The following is a 13,110-nucleotide window of genomic DNA, read 5'->3' on the forward strand; positions in this document are numbered from 1 at the left end:
GCAGAACTGGTACTCTTGCTCTGACTTGCTAAAACAGGAAAATTTTGAAGGCCTGTTCTTGTCCCAATTTGTATATGCAAAGATATAATACAAAAGTCTGACTTAGAGTGGCAAGGGAATTTTGGCTTTGTGATTCTTACTGCAAAATACAAAGGATGGGGACCAGCTTTTTGTTTTGCTGAGTACATTTTTAGGCAATCAAAGATTCACCTTTTTTTGAGAGGTTTGCCCTTTTCAGGAATCAGAAATTTTATGACCATATTTCAGTGATTTACACATCATTGAATCCAGATCTGAAGCTGTAACTGTGGTTTAGCTGCAAATAACTCAGAGTCCTAAATTCCAGAAAATCTGAAGTTCTTATTTGAACAGGATGGGTCTATTTCCTATAGTGCTCCTTGATATTCAATGGAAGTACTTCTTGTAGCAACAGACCAGCCTTGGATTTCTTCTTCAGTCAGCTTGCGTGATGGTCTAAACAACTCTTGTTTAGTAAGGGAGAGTATGTGTTGCACATGGATGAGCTGCAGCAAATCAATGGAATCATCTGTGTTGAAGCAGATTGAAGGAAGATCAGAGTGCCTCTGAGAAACTCCCTCCCTCTCCACCTGAGGCAAACAAATGGGATGAAGGTCAGTGAACAACCTTTGTGGTCAAAGTGATGAACATTCACTATGGTGGTGTGAGGTCCATGTAAATGCCCTGAGACCAGTTCATTGTCCCCTTACAGTATGTATGGCTGTTGTGATTTTCTTGTGGGAGTCACTTTCCAGTTTGGTGGCAGAGCTGAAGTGTCACTTCTCTTATGGAACCTTCTGTTGGAGGCTGTTGAGGTTTAGCCCTGTTTCTATATGTGCTGATGCTTAGAAAGCAACAACAATGCAGACTCCATTCACTACCCTGTGGCTAGGACTCTCTTCAAGTACATACTGATACAGACTGAGATTATCTTGCTTTTCAACATGCTCTTCCAAACCTTTTGTTAATGGCATAGCTTGGAGCCTGAATTGCAAATCTGCTGTGCCAAGAAAGCAGGAGTATCAGTATAGTGTAAGGAGCCAGGGAGGAAGTTTAGCTGGTTTAATTAATACTGATTTCCCAGTGTATTTGTCTTATTTTGAAGTTGACTACTGAGAAGGGTAAGTATTGTTTGTCTCCTGATGTTTCTGTATGATGCTTTGTCCACATTCCAAGAGCACTCATATAATGGAATAGTAATTAGGGTGCTGGAGAAAATGGCTCTCTTCCTGAATATGTCTATTTAATGCATAGACTGGGGCTTTTGTTAACTAAGTCCCATTACAGGAGCGGCTGACTGTTGCTGTCCGGAAGATTCTAGCCTTTCTTGTATCATAAGCCTGGAATTAACAATAGGGGCATTTAGTATTTCTTTAGGCTAAATTTGAAATGTGTGAAATTATTCCTACCTCTACTTCAAATATAACATTGGAGGATAAAGAAAATTGCCCTTGATTCTTACAAACTCATGAGGCAGAAATTACAAAGAACTAGCTGCTGCAACAAAATATCCCTTTTATTTTTCAGAACAATTAGTGGTTTAATGTGTGGATGAGGGAAAAAGCTGTACAATGACCTCTTCCTGCTGGTGTCAACCCTAGTTAGGTAAAGACATGTCTGATGTTACAAGCTTACATTGTGTTAGTGGTTAAGAAATTGATGGAAGAGACTATAAAACATCTTTAAGCCTTGATTTGTCATCAGGAACCATTTAGAAATATTACCTCTGGATTTTTTTTGTCTTGGGAAGATATGTTTATGCCCATGCTTTGCAGGATTTACCCTCAGCATTCTCTAGATGATATTGCCGCTCTTGGAGTGGTTTTAACTTTTCAGTTCATTTGCATCATCTTAGAAGTGAAAGGACACATTTTAAGTGTTATCATCAGGCTGCTAAGCCACAGCTAGAATAAATGTTCACTTTTTGGTTTTCTTCTTTACTTGAATAATTATCCTCAGTACCTCAATAGCAGAAGTAAAAGCCCTAGAGGTACATCACCACAGGGTGTTGTTAAATGTGCCCACCCAGACCTGTTTTGCAGAAAGTTGCCTTTCAGAGAAAGATCTGTGGATGTAGGTGCTTGGGGAGAATAGAGACTCTTTCGTAACGTCAGCCTAAACCCAAAATTAACAGGATTTGAACACAGATGCATTCAAGTTATGTACAAAAACTCTCTTCGGTAAAATTGCAAGTCATCTAGGGCCCAGCACATAACTGAGTGGACTGAAGATGAAGTTCTGGTTTTAAAATCAATGAACATTATGAAATGTAGTCCAAGAATCAAACCTCATGTGCTAATACCACTAAATTTCAAAGTCCCAAGTGGCCAAAACATTGTCCAAATTCTTTTTCAAAAGTCTAATGCCATCTAACATATCAGAATGCATAGCTGTATTCTCAGAACAGGAGTCCTCTGAGTGTATGTCTTTCTGAAATGTCAGTTAGTTGAAGGATTGCTGTGATTCTCTGCATAAAGGAAAACATTAATTTTTGGCAATGTGCTGAACTCTCATCTTTTTTTCACCAGAAAGGAGAAAGGCCACATCTCCTAGAACAACACTGTAACAGAATAGCATGCTGCTGACTGCATGTGGGTCAGAGAGAAAATGCTGGCCAAGTCTCAGCACAGTTGCCGACAACAATTTTAGCTTTCTGACTCTATTTAATCACAAGCACAAGACAGGGTTAGTGGACGTGGCAATACAATTACATAATTATTGCTAAAATAATTAATTTGCCAACAGTGTTATGTCCCTTTTTGGCTATAATTAGTAGCATGAGGAAACCAACAGGACCACGAAGCTGCCCATCGGTTTTAGGATTGGATTTTTAGGCAGTTAGCACAGAGATAAAGGTAAAGACTTACATAAAATACAAAAATTCAATGCCTCTGTTATGCACCACCGCATCCAGAGGGACTGTGATTCCACATCACGTTTTTTTAGGAGGAAGGCAACAGTGGTTATTCCAGCTTCTACTCTGTGTTAGATCAAATCCCTTATCTCTGGTTAATGTTACACTCATCTTACTCCTCTGAATGTGGCATTGCAGAGCCGTACAGAAGCAGTCGTACGCTGAAGACGCTCTCTTCAGCAAGGAAGACGCACGATACAGTTGAAGAGTGCCACCTAAAGGCAAAAATGCTGAAGGCTCCACCAGGAGGAAAATTGGGCGAATCCTTCAGGTTGTAATAAACTGCTTGCTGCATTTCTTCTCCAGCCAGACTGACCCTGGGCAATTTGTCGTGTACTTGATAATCTGGAGCGTTTCTCGGACAAAGCATAATTCTACATTTTCTGTAAGTTTTAGTTAATTTTTCCTTCGTTTTCCTATAACTTTCGTGTATGAATGAGTGAAAACAGCTCTCTGTAGTGCTGGGGATGACAAGAAAGATGCCCAAATGAGCAGAACTGAGGGGTAGATGATGGTGGTGCTAAACCAGGTGTGGGTGTGGGTAGGCTTGGCCATGATCAGTCTCTTCAAAACTATTAGGAGTCCTGGAAGTAAAGGGCCACAAAGAATTTAGGCAACTACCTTTTACGAATTTTCAACTGCCTGGTCTGTGGCAAACTTGAAATTACAAACTTCTTCTATCAGAGAAGATAATGTTTCTTGCTTTGGAGACTGACAAGTCTTATGTCCAGTGTGGTGTGTAATGTAGTAATATCTGCCTTGTTGTCCAAGAACAATCATAGAACCGTGAAATAGTTTGGACTGGAAGGGACCTTCAAAGGTCATCTAGTCCAGTCCCCCTTCAATAGGCAGAGACAGCTTCAACTAGATCATGTTGCTCAGAGCGCAGTCCAACCTGACCTTTAATATTTACAGGGGTGGAACAGCTACCACCTCTCAGGACAACCATTCCAGTGTTTTGCCACCCTCATCGTAAAAAATTTCTTCCTTATATCTAGTCTGAATCTACCTTCTCTCAGTTTAAGACCATTATCACAACAGGCCCTACTAAAATGTCTGTCTCCATCTTTCTTATAGGCCCCCTTTATGTACTGAGCCTTGTCTTCTCCAGGCTGAACAACCCCAACTCTCTCAGCCTTTCCTCATAGGAGATGTGTTCCATCCCTCTGATTACTTTTGTGGCCCTCCTCTGGACCTGCTTCAACAGGTTCATGTCTTTCCTGTGCTGAGGACTCCAGAGCTGAATGCAGTACTCCAGGTGGGGTCTCACCAATACCGCCAAACTGCAGAGAGATCAGCTTTGTCATAATATTAATTAGTCCTTATCTCTATAACAGCTTCTTTAGTAGAGGAAACAGTCAGGAGTGGCAGACTGAAGTTGAAAGAAATCACACATGACTACTGTGAGCAATAGTGCTTTAGGCTAAACTTTCATTTACATCTATGCAATTGAACCTCATGCTCCCACACAGAGCAAAAGTTTGAACATTTCACAAAACATTCATCTTGCCAAGTGATACAGTTTGTATCTTCTGGTTTTAAGCTCTAGTGCATTTATTTGTTAGGGGCTACTCCATCAGCTCAGGAAATGAGCTCTCTTAAAGATAATAGCATTTGGTAATTATCACATCTCTCATTTCACCATGTCACAGAAGCTGCTCAAAATGATGAGTACATCCAAATTCCTGCTACATTGCCTGCAAGTGTATTACAAGTAAAGAAAAAAAAACGTTACTGAATCAACATTGCAATCTTGCTGTGAGGAGCTAACGACTTTGCACTTCATAGTGAAGTGCATGCAGGAAATTAATATTTTCATTGATTTGATTATGTAGGTGATGTACAGTTAATATGCAGGAACAGCTACATAATACAGTAAGTGCACGCATGAGCACTTTCTTTTCCTTCACAAAAGAGCTTTAAGTGGAGAGCAGTCAGAGCAATAACAACATAGAACTAAATTGCAATTAATTCACCAAGCTAAGTAGAAAATATTTTCTTACCAAATTTTTTGCAAAACAAAAGCCAGTAACACCTATCTCAGGTCATGAGTTTCTATCAGTTTTTTCTTCAAGTGAGAATTACCTACTACATGTGCTATGTGTCTGTAAGTCATATCACAATGCTTATTATGCCCAAAGGCTAGTTAGGAAAGTAAATTACATTGTATATAGCCAGCAGTTAATTTAAATTAGTGTGGTGTTTGGAGGAAATATTTTGGCAAAATAGCTTCTTTCTTTTTTTTTTTTTGTTACAACACAACACTGAAATATGGCCGTAGACTTGCCCCCAGGTCACTGCAATGCAGAGGATACTTTACGTTCTCTTGCTTTCTTTTAACTATTGAGGAGTAGAGTTGTCTCAGTAGTAGTAACAAATTAATTTACAATAGTGGCTTTGCTCAATTACTCAAGTCGTTATGTGAGAATGCACTGGATATTTTTAGGAGTTTTTATGTTGAAAGAAAATAAAGCAGGTGGTTAAGAATGTGGAACAATCATATCAGCCAAGCTGCGCAAATAACCAACACTAATGAACTGATACACTACCAGACTGCTGAGCAGCCAGTTGAAACAGCTCTGACACTGTAAGCAATTTGGTTGTTGATGCTGTGTTCAGCGTTTAAAACTGATGAACGAACACCTGACAGCCATGTTTGTTACAGTCATCACTCTTTAGAAAATACCAAGTTTAATGAGCACCACAGCACAAAGCCATACCTGCTAATTAGAAATAGCCTCGCTGTAGGCAAATGGTTGTAAATACCAAATCAGAACTTCACCTTCAGCCCAGGTCACAAGTTGGTTCAATATCACGTGTGCTGTTGGAGCATCAGGCTTTTGTAACCTTGTGTAAGATTGCCCTTGAAACACCCACACACAGACATGAACATCCGAGTAGAGAAGAATGGAGAGCTGGGGGTGTGTATGCACACACTGTCCCATCATGTGAACAAAGGCACGCTGCTTTTGCACTGCAGAGAGCAGTGAACTCCCCATCATTCCTCTCTGTGCCAAGAGGACAGTGTTCTGTGCCTTTTCTGCACAGTGTTCTGAAAGCAATTGCTGGTTTGGGGGTTGTGGTCTTTGATGTCAAAGAATTTAACTTGAAGGTTTTGCTTCAGCTGGCGCATGATGTTTTCCCTGAGGTTCAGTAATGCAAATTGGAATGTTTATTGTCACACAGGCTAAGAACTAGTCTTTGGTTTGCCTGTGGGAGGCCTCTTCTAACTAACTCACACAGCTCTGACCTCCCCATACAGATAGTTTCAAACTTGAAAGACTAAGGCAAGCAGCTCCTAAGGCTGGGAAAGAAAATTACTATTCTTCAACTGAGCAGGACTTAAAATGGCAATTGAAAGAACTAACGTGATGGTGACAAAGTATGGAAAGTGTACTTTTATCCCTTAAAGTACCCTTTAAATTTTAACCCTTTCCCTCCATGTTCTTGATACGCAAAAATCTCGTCCTTCCCTTTCAGGACAGAAGTGTGGTAGGACCAGGGTTCACTAGTGTGATGTACTACAGTCTCCTCTTCATCTCAGTCATGGATGCCACAGCAGTGTAGAGTTAAGACCTCAGTGAGAAAGGGAGACACAGCTATTTGCTGCAATCACTCCTGCACTGCAGATCCCATGTGTACATTCTCCTTTACTAACAACACTCGCACAGGTCCAAGGCTGTTTCCCTCATTCAGGCAAAAACTCCTCCTTCACTGTCTAAGAGGAGATTTGGCTGAACAAGGAGGTCAGACTCAAGGTCAAACCTTATATATGGATGGAGGCGGAGAAAGACACTGTTTAACTGCTGAGACTAAATGTAATTATTTTCTGTAAAATAACTAAATAAATAGCAGCTCAACTAAATAAATAAAATAACTAAATAAATAGGCTCATTTTTCTTTTGTACTGATTTTGAATGATTTTGTTGTGGTGTGAGTTGGAGTTAAATGCATGGTTTCTCTACAGCAGTGCGGTGTAAGAGTCTGACAGCTCCATTCCCTTCACTGCTCCCTGAATTTCAACTCCAACTACCACCAGACTTTTCAGAAAAGTATAATAATTTCAGGAAACGACTTACCTGTGTCTCCTATCCTGATTTAATATTTTTCTAGAAGGAAGAACCAAAAAGACACTTAAGATCTTAAAGTTCCTCTGTATCAAAAACTACTATATGTATGTGATTAAAAATAAAAGCAAGTCTTTAAAATCAGACCCATAGTGTGGCCTACTTCACACATTTTCACCTCTCAAACCCTGATTTTCAAGAGTAGTAGTCTCATCAAATGCAGTGCAGTCACATTTGGCAATTGCCCTCTGGAGAACAGTGAAGCAAAAAAAAAAAAACACCTTTGCCTTGCAATTTAGAGATACTGGATGTAGTTAGTTTCTGTATTGTGGTAATACTCTGGCTTGTGGTGGTAACCATTTGACATGATATGATATTTTCAGTCACTTCCTTGACAACAGAATTAAAGATTAAATAATATACTGAACTACAAAATAATCTACTGCCAGGGTTAATTCTGGTTTAGTTTTTTCCTAATACTTCGGTATTCAGAAAAGGTATAAAAATGTTGTGTGTATTAACTTTACTGCTTTGATTACAACTGTTCATCTAACAATTCAAATCCATTTACAACCACAGTGCTGAGGAAAAACCTTGGTTTTCCTCCAGACACTGTTCATACACAGATTTTATACAAAGCTGTAACCTTTACTCAATGAGAGATTGAAATAGAATGAAAATAGGAAGGTACTCTGATTTAAAAAAAAAAAAAGACAAAAAAGAAGTTGCAATTTTCATGTTTTACCTTGGTTATTTGTTATCCTACAGTTTTGGTTAGAATCCTAGACGTAAATAAAGTATCTAACATTTCCAACAGCTTCCTGAACTTCCATCACCACCAGGATATTTCTTCTGAGCAATAGAAATTAAATCAAGTTTTATGGAGGGAAGTCTGAAACTCATTATATATTACTAGATTTTTATAAAATCATTTACATCTCTTTTTTTTTTAGTCAAGGGCAGATCTATTGGCACAAACAGCACAACCACAGTGTACGCTATTGTTTTAATAAATAACATTATATATATATAGGGTTTTTTTAAGTTGTCAGGTTGTTAATTTTGTTGTCTGTAGTGTGCCCCTGTTTCATGTGTTACTGTCTTATGAGTGCTGCTATACACTGAGATTGGCCATTTCCAATAAATGCTATGGCTCTTGTTATCCATAGGATCATATGATTCCTCCTCACTTGTCTTAGTAGAAGTGCTTAAATCAGGACTGGCCATCTGTGAGCATACCTTAAAATAGTTGCAAATTCAGTTTCCTATGTTTGGAGCTAAACTTCCCAGGATGGCTACATCATGTGCAGAAAACTAATCTACTCCCTCTTCCCCACCTGTTTTTATCAGAAATAAGAGATTGTCAAAGGTGTTGCAAATGATACTGAGATGTCCATTAAGGAACTTTGGTTATGCTGATGATGCAATTTCTTTATTATCCTCCACACGACCTACATTGAAATTTGCCTGGGCCTTCCTATATTTAAGAATCTGTGAAGTTGGACATTAATTCATTATCAGCTATAAAAAGATAGCTTGCATTTCTACAGAATGGAGAAATAGAGGTAAGAGATTTGCTATTAACTCATCTGTGAATGCTAAAGCATGTAGGAGATAGCAAGAGACTGAAGGAAAATTAATTGCAAAGAAAGTAAAAGGTGGTACAGAGAAAATACATTTATAGAAATATTTTGAAGGGGGCCAAAAGGTTGCTGGAGAGGGACTCTTCATAAGGGACTGTAGTGATAGGACAAGGCGGAATGGGTTTAAACTGAAACAGAGGAAGTTCAGGTTAGATATAAGGAAGAAGTTCTTTACTGTGGGGGTGGTGAGGCACTGGCACAGATTGCCCAAAGAAGGGGTAAATGCCCCATCCCTGGCAGTGTTCAAGGCCAGGTTGGACAGAGCCTTGGGCAACATGGTCTAGTGTGAGACGTCCCTGCCCATGGCAGGGGGGTTGGAACTAGATGATCTTTAGGTCCTTTCCAACCCTAACTATTCTATGATTCTATGAAATAGCATTATAGGACCACAGATTCTGGGGAGAAATATGCTATTCCATAAAGATGTCTGTTCTGGTGTTTTGAAGGAGACAAAGGTTTTGGTCACAGCATCTGTGCTAATGGTGTGCCAGCTGTGCTAAGAAGGTATTTAACAATGAAAGAAAATGCTCATCAGACTGCAGTTCCTTGTGTAAGGAATACATTTCAGTTCTGCAGCATTGGTAAGATAACATTAACAAGACCAGCTGAGTTTCAGATTTGTTTTCTTGAACATTTAAGTTTCTTGACTTAAAGTGTCTGTGGAACAGTCTGTGGTTTGCAGTAAAGTATGTTTCTGGGGCAGAAAAGAGTATTTACAGTGTTAAGCCAGTTACAAGTAGGCAATACATTAAAATACCTGCTTCTTGATTAGTGTTTTGTTAGTATTCTGTAATGGAAAGCACTCCAGCAGTGTTGTAAAAAATATCTTCTGGACCCCTTCTTGGGTAATAATTAAACAACTAATGGTAACAAGGACTTTACTCTGAGCTTTAGCAGGTGTAGTTAATCAGTACAGCTTCACTGACTTCAGTGTATTTATGGCAATATCAGTAAATGATCTTACTTGCAACATCTCCCTTCAGAGAAAGGGCATTCCATTTTCTAAAGCAGAATAATTCTTGTCATGCTTCCTACACTTCCTTCCATATTTCAACATTGGAAGTTTTAGAAAGACAGACGAACTATACTGTTATTGGAGTAAAGTAGTGCACTTAAACATAAACTTCTTTAAAATAGGTATAAAATAAAGTGGATGCTGCACCATTGGTGAAAGCAACTCCCAGCTAGAGCAGGACAGAGAGGAGATGGAAAGAGATGAGCTAGTGTGTGGAAACATACAGGATGTTTCAAGTCAACGGGTGAAACAAGCCTGTAAAGAATTACAAACACACGAGCAGCAAGTTTTAGGTGGGCACAGAAATGGCTAAGAAGACAAGAACGAATGAAGTCACCTCATCCCCACTCCTGAAGCAAGAGTGTGGTTGTGCCACAGAATTCTAACTTCCCTGAATCTGGAAATTCTTAGGAAAGCTGCAAGAAATAAGTATGCATGTAGGTCTGTTAGGACAGAGTCTAAGTGCAAGATAGCATCAGACAGGCAAGACAGAGATCACATTGGACATCAATTGTAAGTCAGTTATCTCCAGTGAAGTGTCCTGTAATCATGTCAATTTACACCATGGGAGAAGACTGCAGGTGCCGGGATATAACATAAAACCCCTGCTCTTGATTGATGTCGGTCAAGAGGAAGTTAGTGTGTGCAACTCAAATGACTGCTGGTTTGTTGATTGCTCATGTATATGATTTTTTTTTTTTCTGAGTACCATTTTATGCATAGTGATCCTCAGAAAATTATGGTTTAGGGCCCAAGATGTAAAAAAATCTTGGTTTTTCTTAATTACAAGGTACATGTGCTTTTAGTCCCCAGATTTGGATTGTCTACTCATGAAAGAGCAACCACAGCATTTGACTTTGGTGTGCAGTCACTTAGTCTGCTTGAATAATTCCAAAGACTGAAAAACCAAACTACACTTGTTTTGGACAAATATGAGCCATCCACAGGCTAATGTTTATTACAGGCACTATTGATCAGACTGCTTAAAAGATAGATAGGTTTACAATTTACATGCAGGGGAGTCACAAATCAGAGGGCAGATTTCTCCAGCTAAAGACATAATTTTTGAGCTAATGTAGCTTCAATTCTCAGCCTTGTCCTACTTACCAGGTAAGTTTCCTGAACATTGCTGACACAGACTAGCCTACTGTCAAAAAGAAGATGCTTGATTTATATTAAAATCAAGTAATGTCTGTCTGTTTCTTTTTAGAAGAAAAGAAAGAAAAATGCCAGTGTAACAACGGAATTTGTCAGCCTTACTTATATAAAGTACTCTGTACATATTGGTATAAGGCAGCCATACCAGCAGTGAATACAACTTGTACAGACTATTTTTAAAAATACTAATATATTTCCCCAGGAACTATGAAAAAAATGTTCTTCAAATTTTCAGTGATCTCCAGATAAATTCATTTTCCATAATTCACATTTTTACTCTCATTCTTACAAAGCCTAAAAATGTGATTATTTTTCTCTGGTGGTTCCATATCTAATGTATTCCTGTGGCTATCTAGTAATAATCAGTTTGTTCAGGTTAACATAAGAAATGAAAAATATATTCTTTCATATTTTGTTTCCTGTGTGTGCATAATGTATGGTGAAGTTTGCTTAGTTAAATCTCTGTCTGATAAGCCTTGGAGACAATGGTTCTATTTAAAAGTTGTAAAGGAAATAATTGACACCAAAGTTTCCTGTAATAGAAAAGAGATTTCTCTCCGAACACATGCAGCTATGGGCTTGGGCCAGCACCTGATACAATAATACGTGCTAAACTCCCTTATCCTGAGCTTCTTTTTAAACTGTCATACAAACCAGGTAAGTTAGTTATAGACTTGGTATCATTGCATTTGAGTACATTCCCCTAATTTTTTTTTTTTTTAAATAGGAGATGAATAAAGGGTTCTAGACACCCTCTTAACTTTCTTTCACCTTGGTTTTTTCTTCCTTTTTCTCCCCAATAGTTGCATGAAAGCTGGCCAGCTTCTGCCTCTGTCTATGAGGCTTTAAAGCCAAGAATCTCCAGGGGTTTTTAAATTATGACTCCCTCAAACCCTTAAAGTACTAAAATTTTCCAGATTGCCAGGCAAATACTGTTTAACGGGCAAGCCTCATAGAATTACAGGTATGTCAAGATTAGGCTTCTTCAATTTTCCAAGTTCATCCCTGGCTAAATACAGTCCTGTCACACAGAAAGCTGTGTCCATTCAGTTTTGGGGGCAGCTGTCAAAGTCATGACAGCTCACACCTTCCTTTTGCAGACCACAGACCCTTTGTCACTGGACAACTGTGACATTGTCCCATACCCACCAACTCCACATGGGTATGAGTCAGAAAATATGTTGTAGATAAATATATGCCAATATTTTTCTCTATAAATAATGGCAGTTTCCCAATTTTGACCTCAGGTAGACCTACTATGAGATGTATCACAGGGGCCTAAGTGCTATTTGTAGTTGTGCAATAGTATAATCCAAGTAACAAGAGCACTCTGTAATGACAACCTCTATGCATTTTATTTCTTTCTCCAGCTTTAACTGGTCATGTGGTTATGATTTGCTGTTATGGCATGCTATACGATTTGAATATGCTCCTTTGACATATTTTGCATTCATGGTACCTGTGCCTTCCCTGGGGCACTACTACTTTCTATTTCCATGCGATGGAATAAATTACACAGAGATGTGGACAATACAATCAAGTCCTAGCACAAGAAACAGAGAAAAATCACACATTTTCTGCTTAAATGGGAATCGAACACTTTGAAAAGCTTCTTTGAGGACTATTATTTTAGAATTAGATTATTCTTCACACCAGTTGTAACAAAAGACAGATAATGTCTCATTAGTGGCTCTGTTTTCTCATCACTCAAGTGTCATGGCACAGACTGTGCTATGCAGACACATAGCAGACATTTGAATTAGTAGACTTTCCCATTCTTGGCTCTGCATCTGTCACGGATGTGCCTGCCTTCAGAGCTGCTGCGAATGTGGCAGGCAAGTGCTGTGCCTCAAGCTTTGTTACCAAGTAGGAGTCTGTCTGACAGCTCCCTGACATGCTCCTCAGCCTGTTGCACCAACCCACGCTCTGACCCCAGCAACACAGCTCTGCTCTCCTGTCACAGGCTTCAGACCCAGCTCTCCCAAGCTCATATCCCTCCATAGGCCACTGGCACACAACCAGCTGAGCCCCAGGCACTCAAATTCCAGCTAAGTGCTCTGACCTTTGGAATACATTTTTCATTACCTATATATCTAGCCCCAGCAGCTTTTGCTTTCAATCAGGAATCTTTATATGGGGAAGAAAGCAGGTAAAAAGAGCAGCTAAGGCTTCTCCTTACCTGTTCAGGGGGTATGTGCCGTCTCCGATGCATGATACAGGAACACTTGGTAGTTTTACTAGTGTACATCTCTGTCTCTGTTCGCTGATGATATTGTGCCGTGGACTGCTGTGGTT

This window comes from Strigops habroptila, chromosome 7 (genome assembly GCF_004027225.2).
Source record: "Strigops habroptila isolate Jane chromosome 7, bStrHab1.2.pri, whole genome shotgun sequence".
NCBI lineage: Eukaryota > Metazoa > Chordata > Aves > Psittaciformes > Psittacidae > Strigops > Strigops habroptila.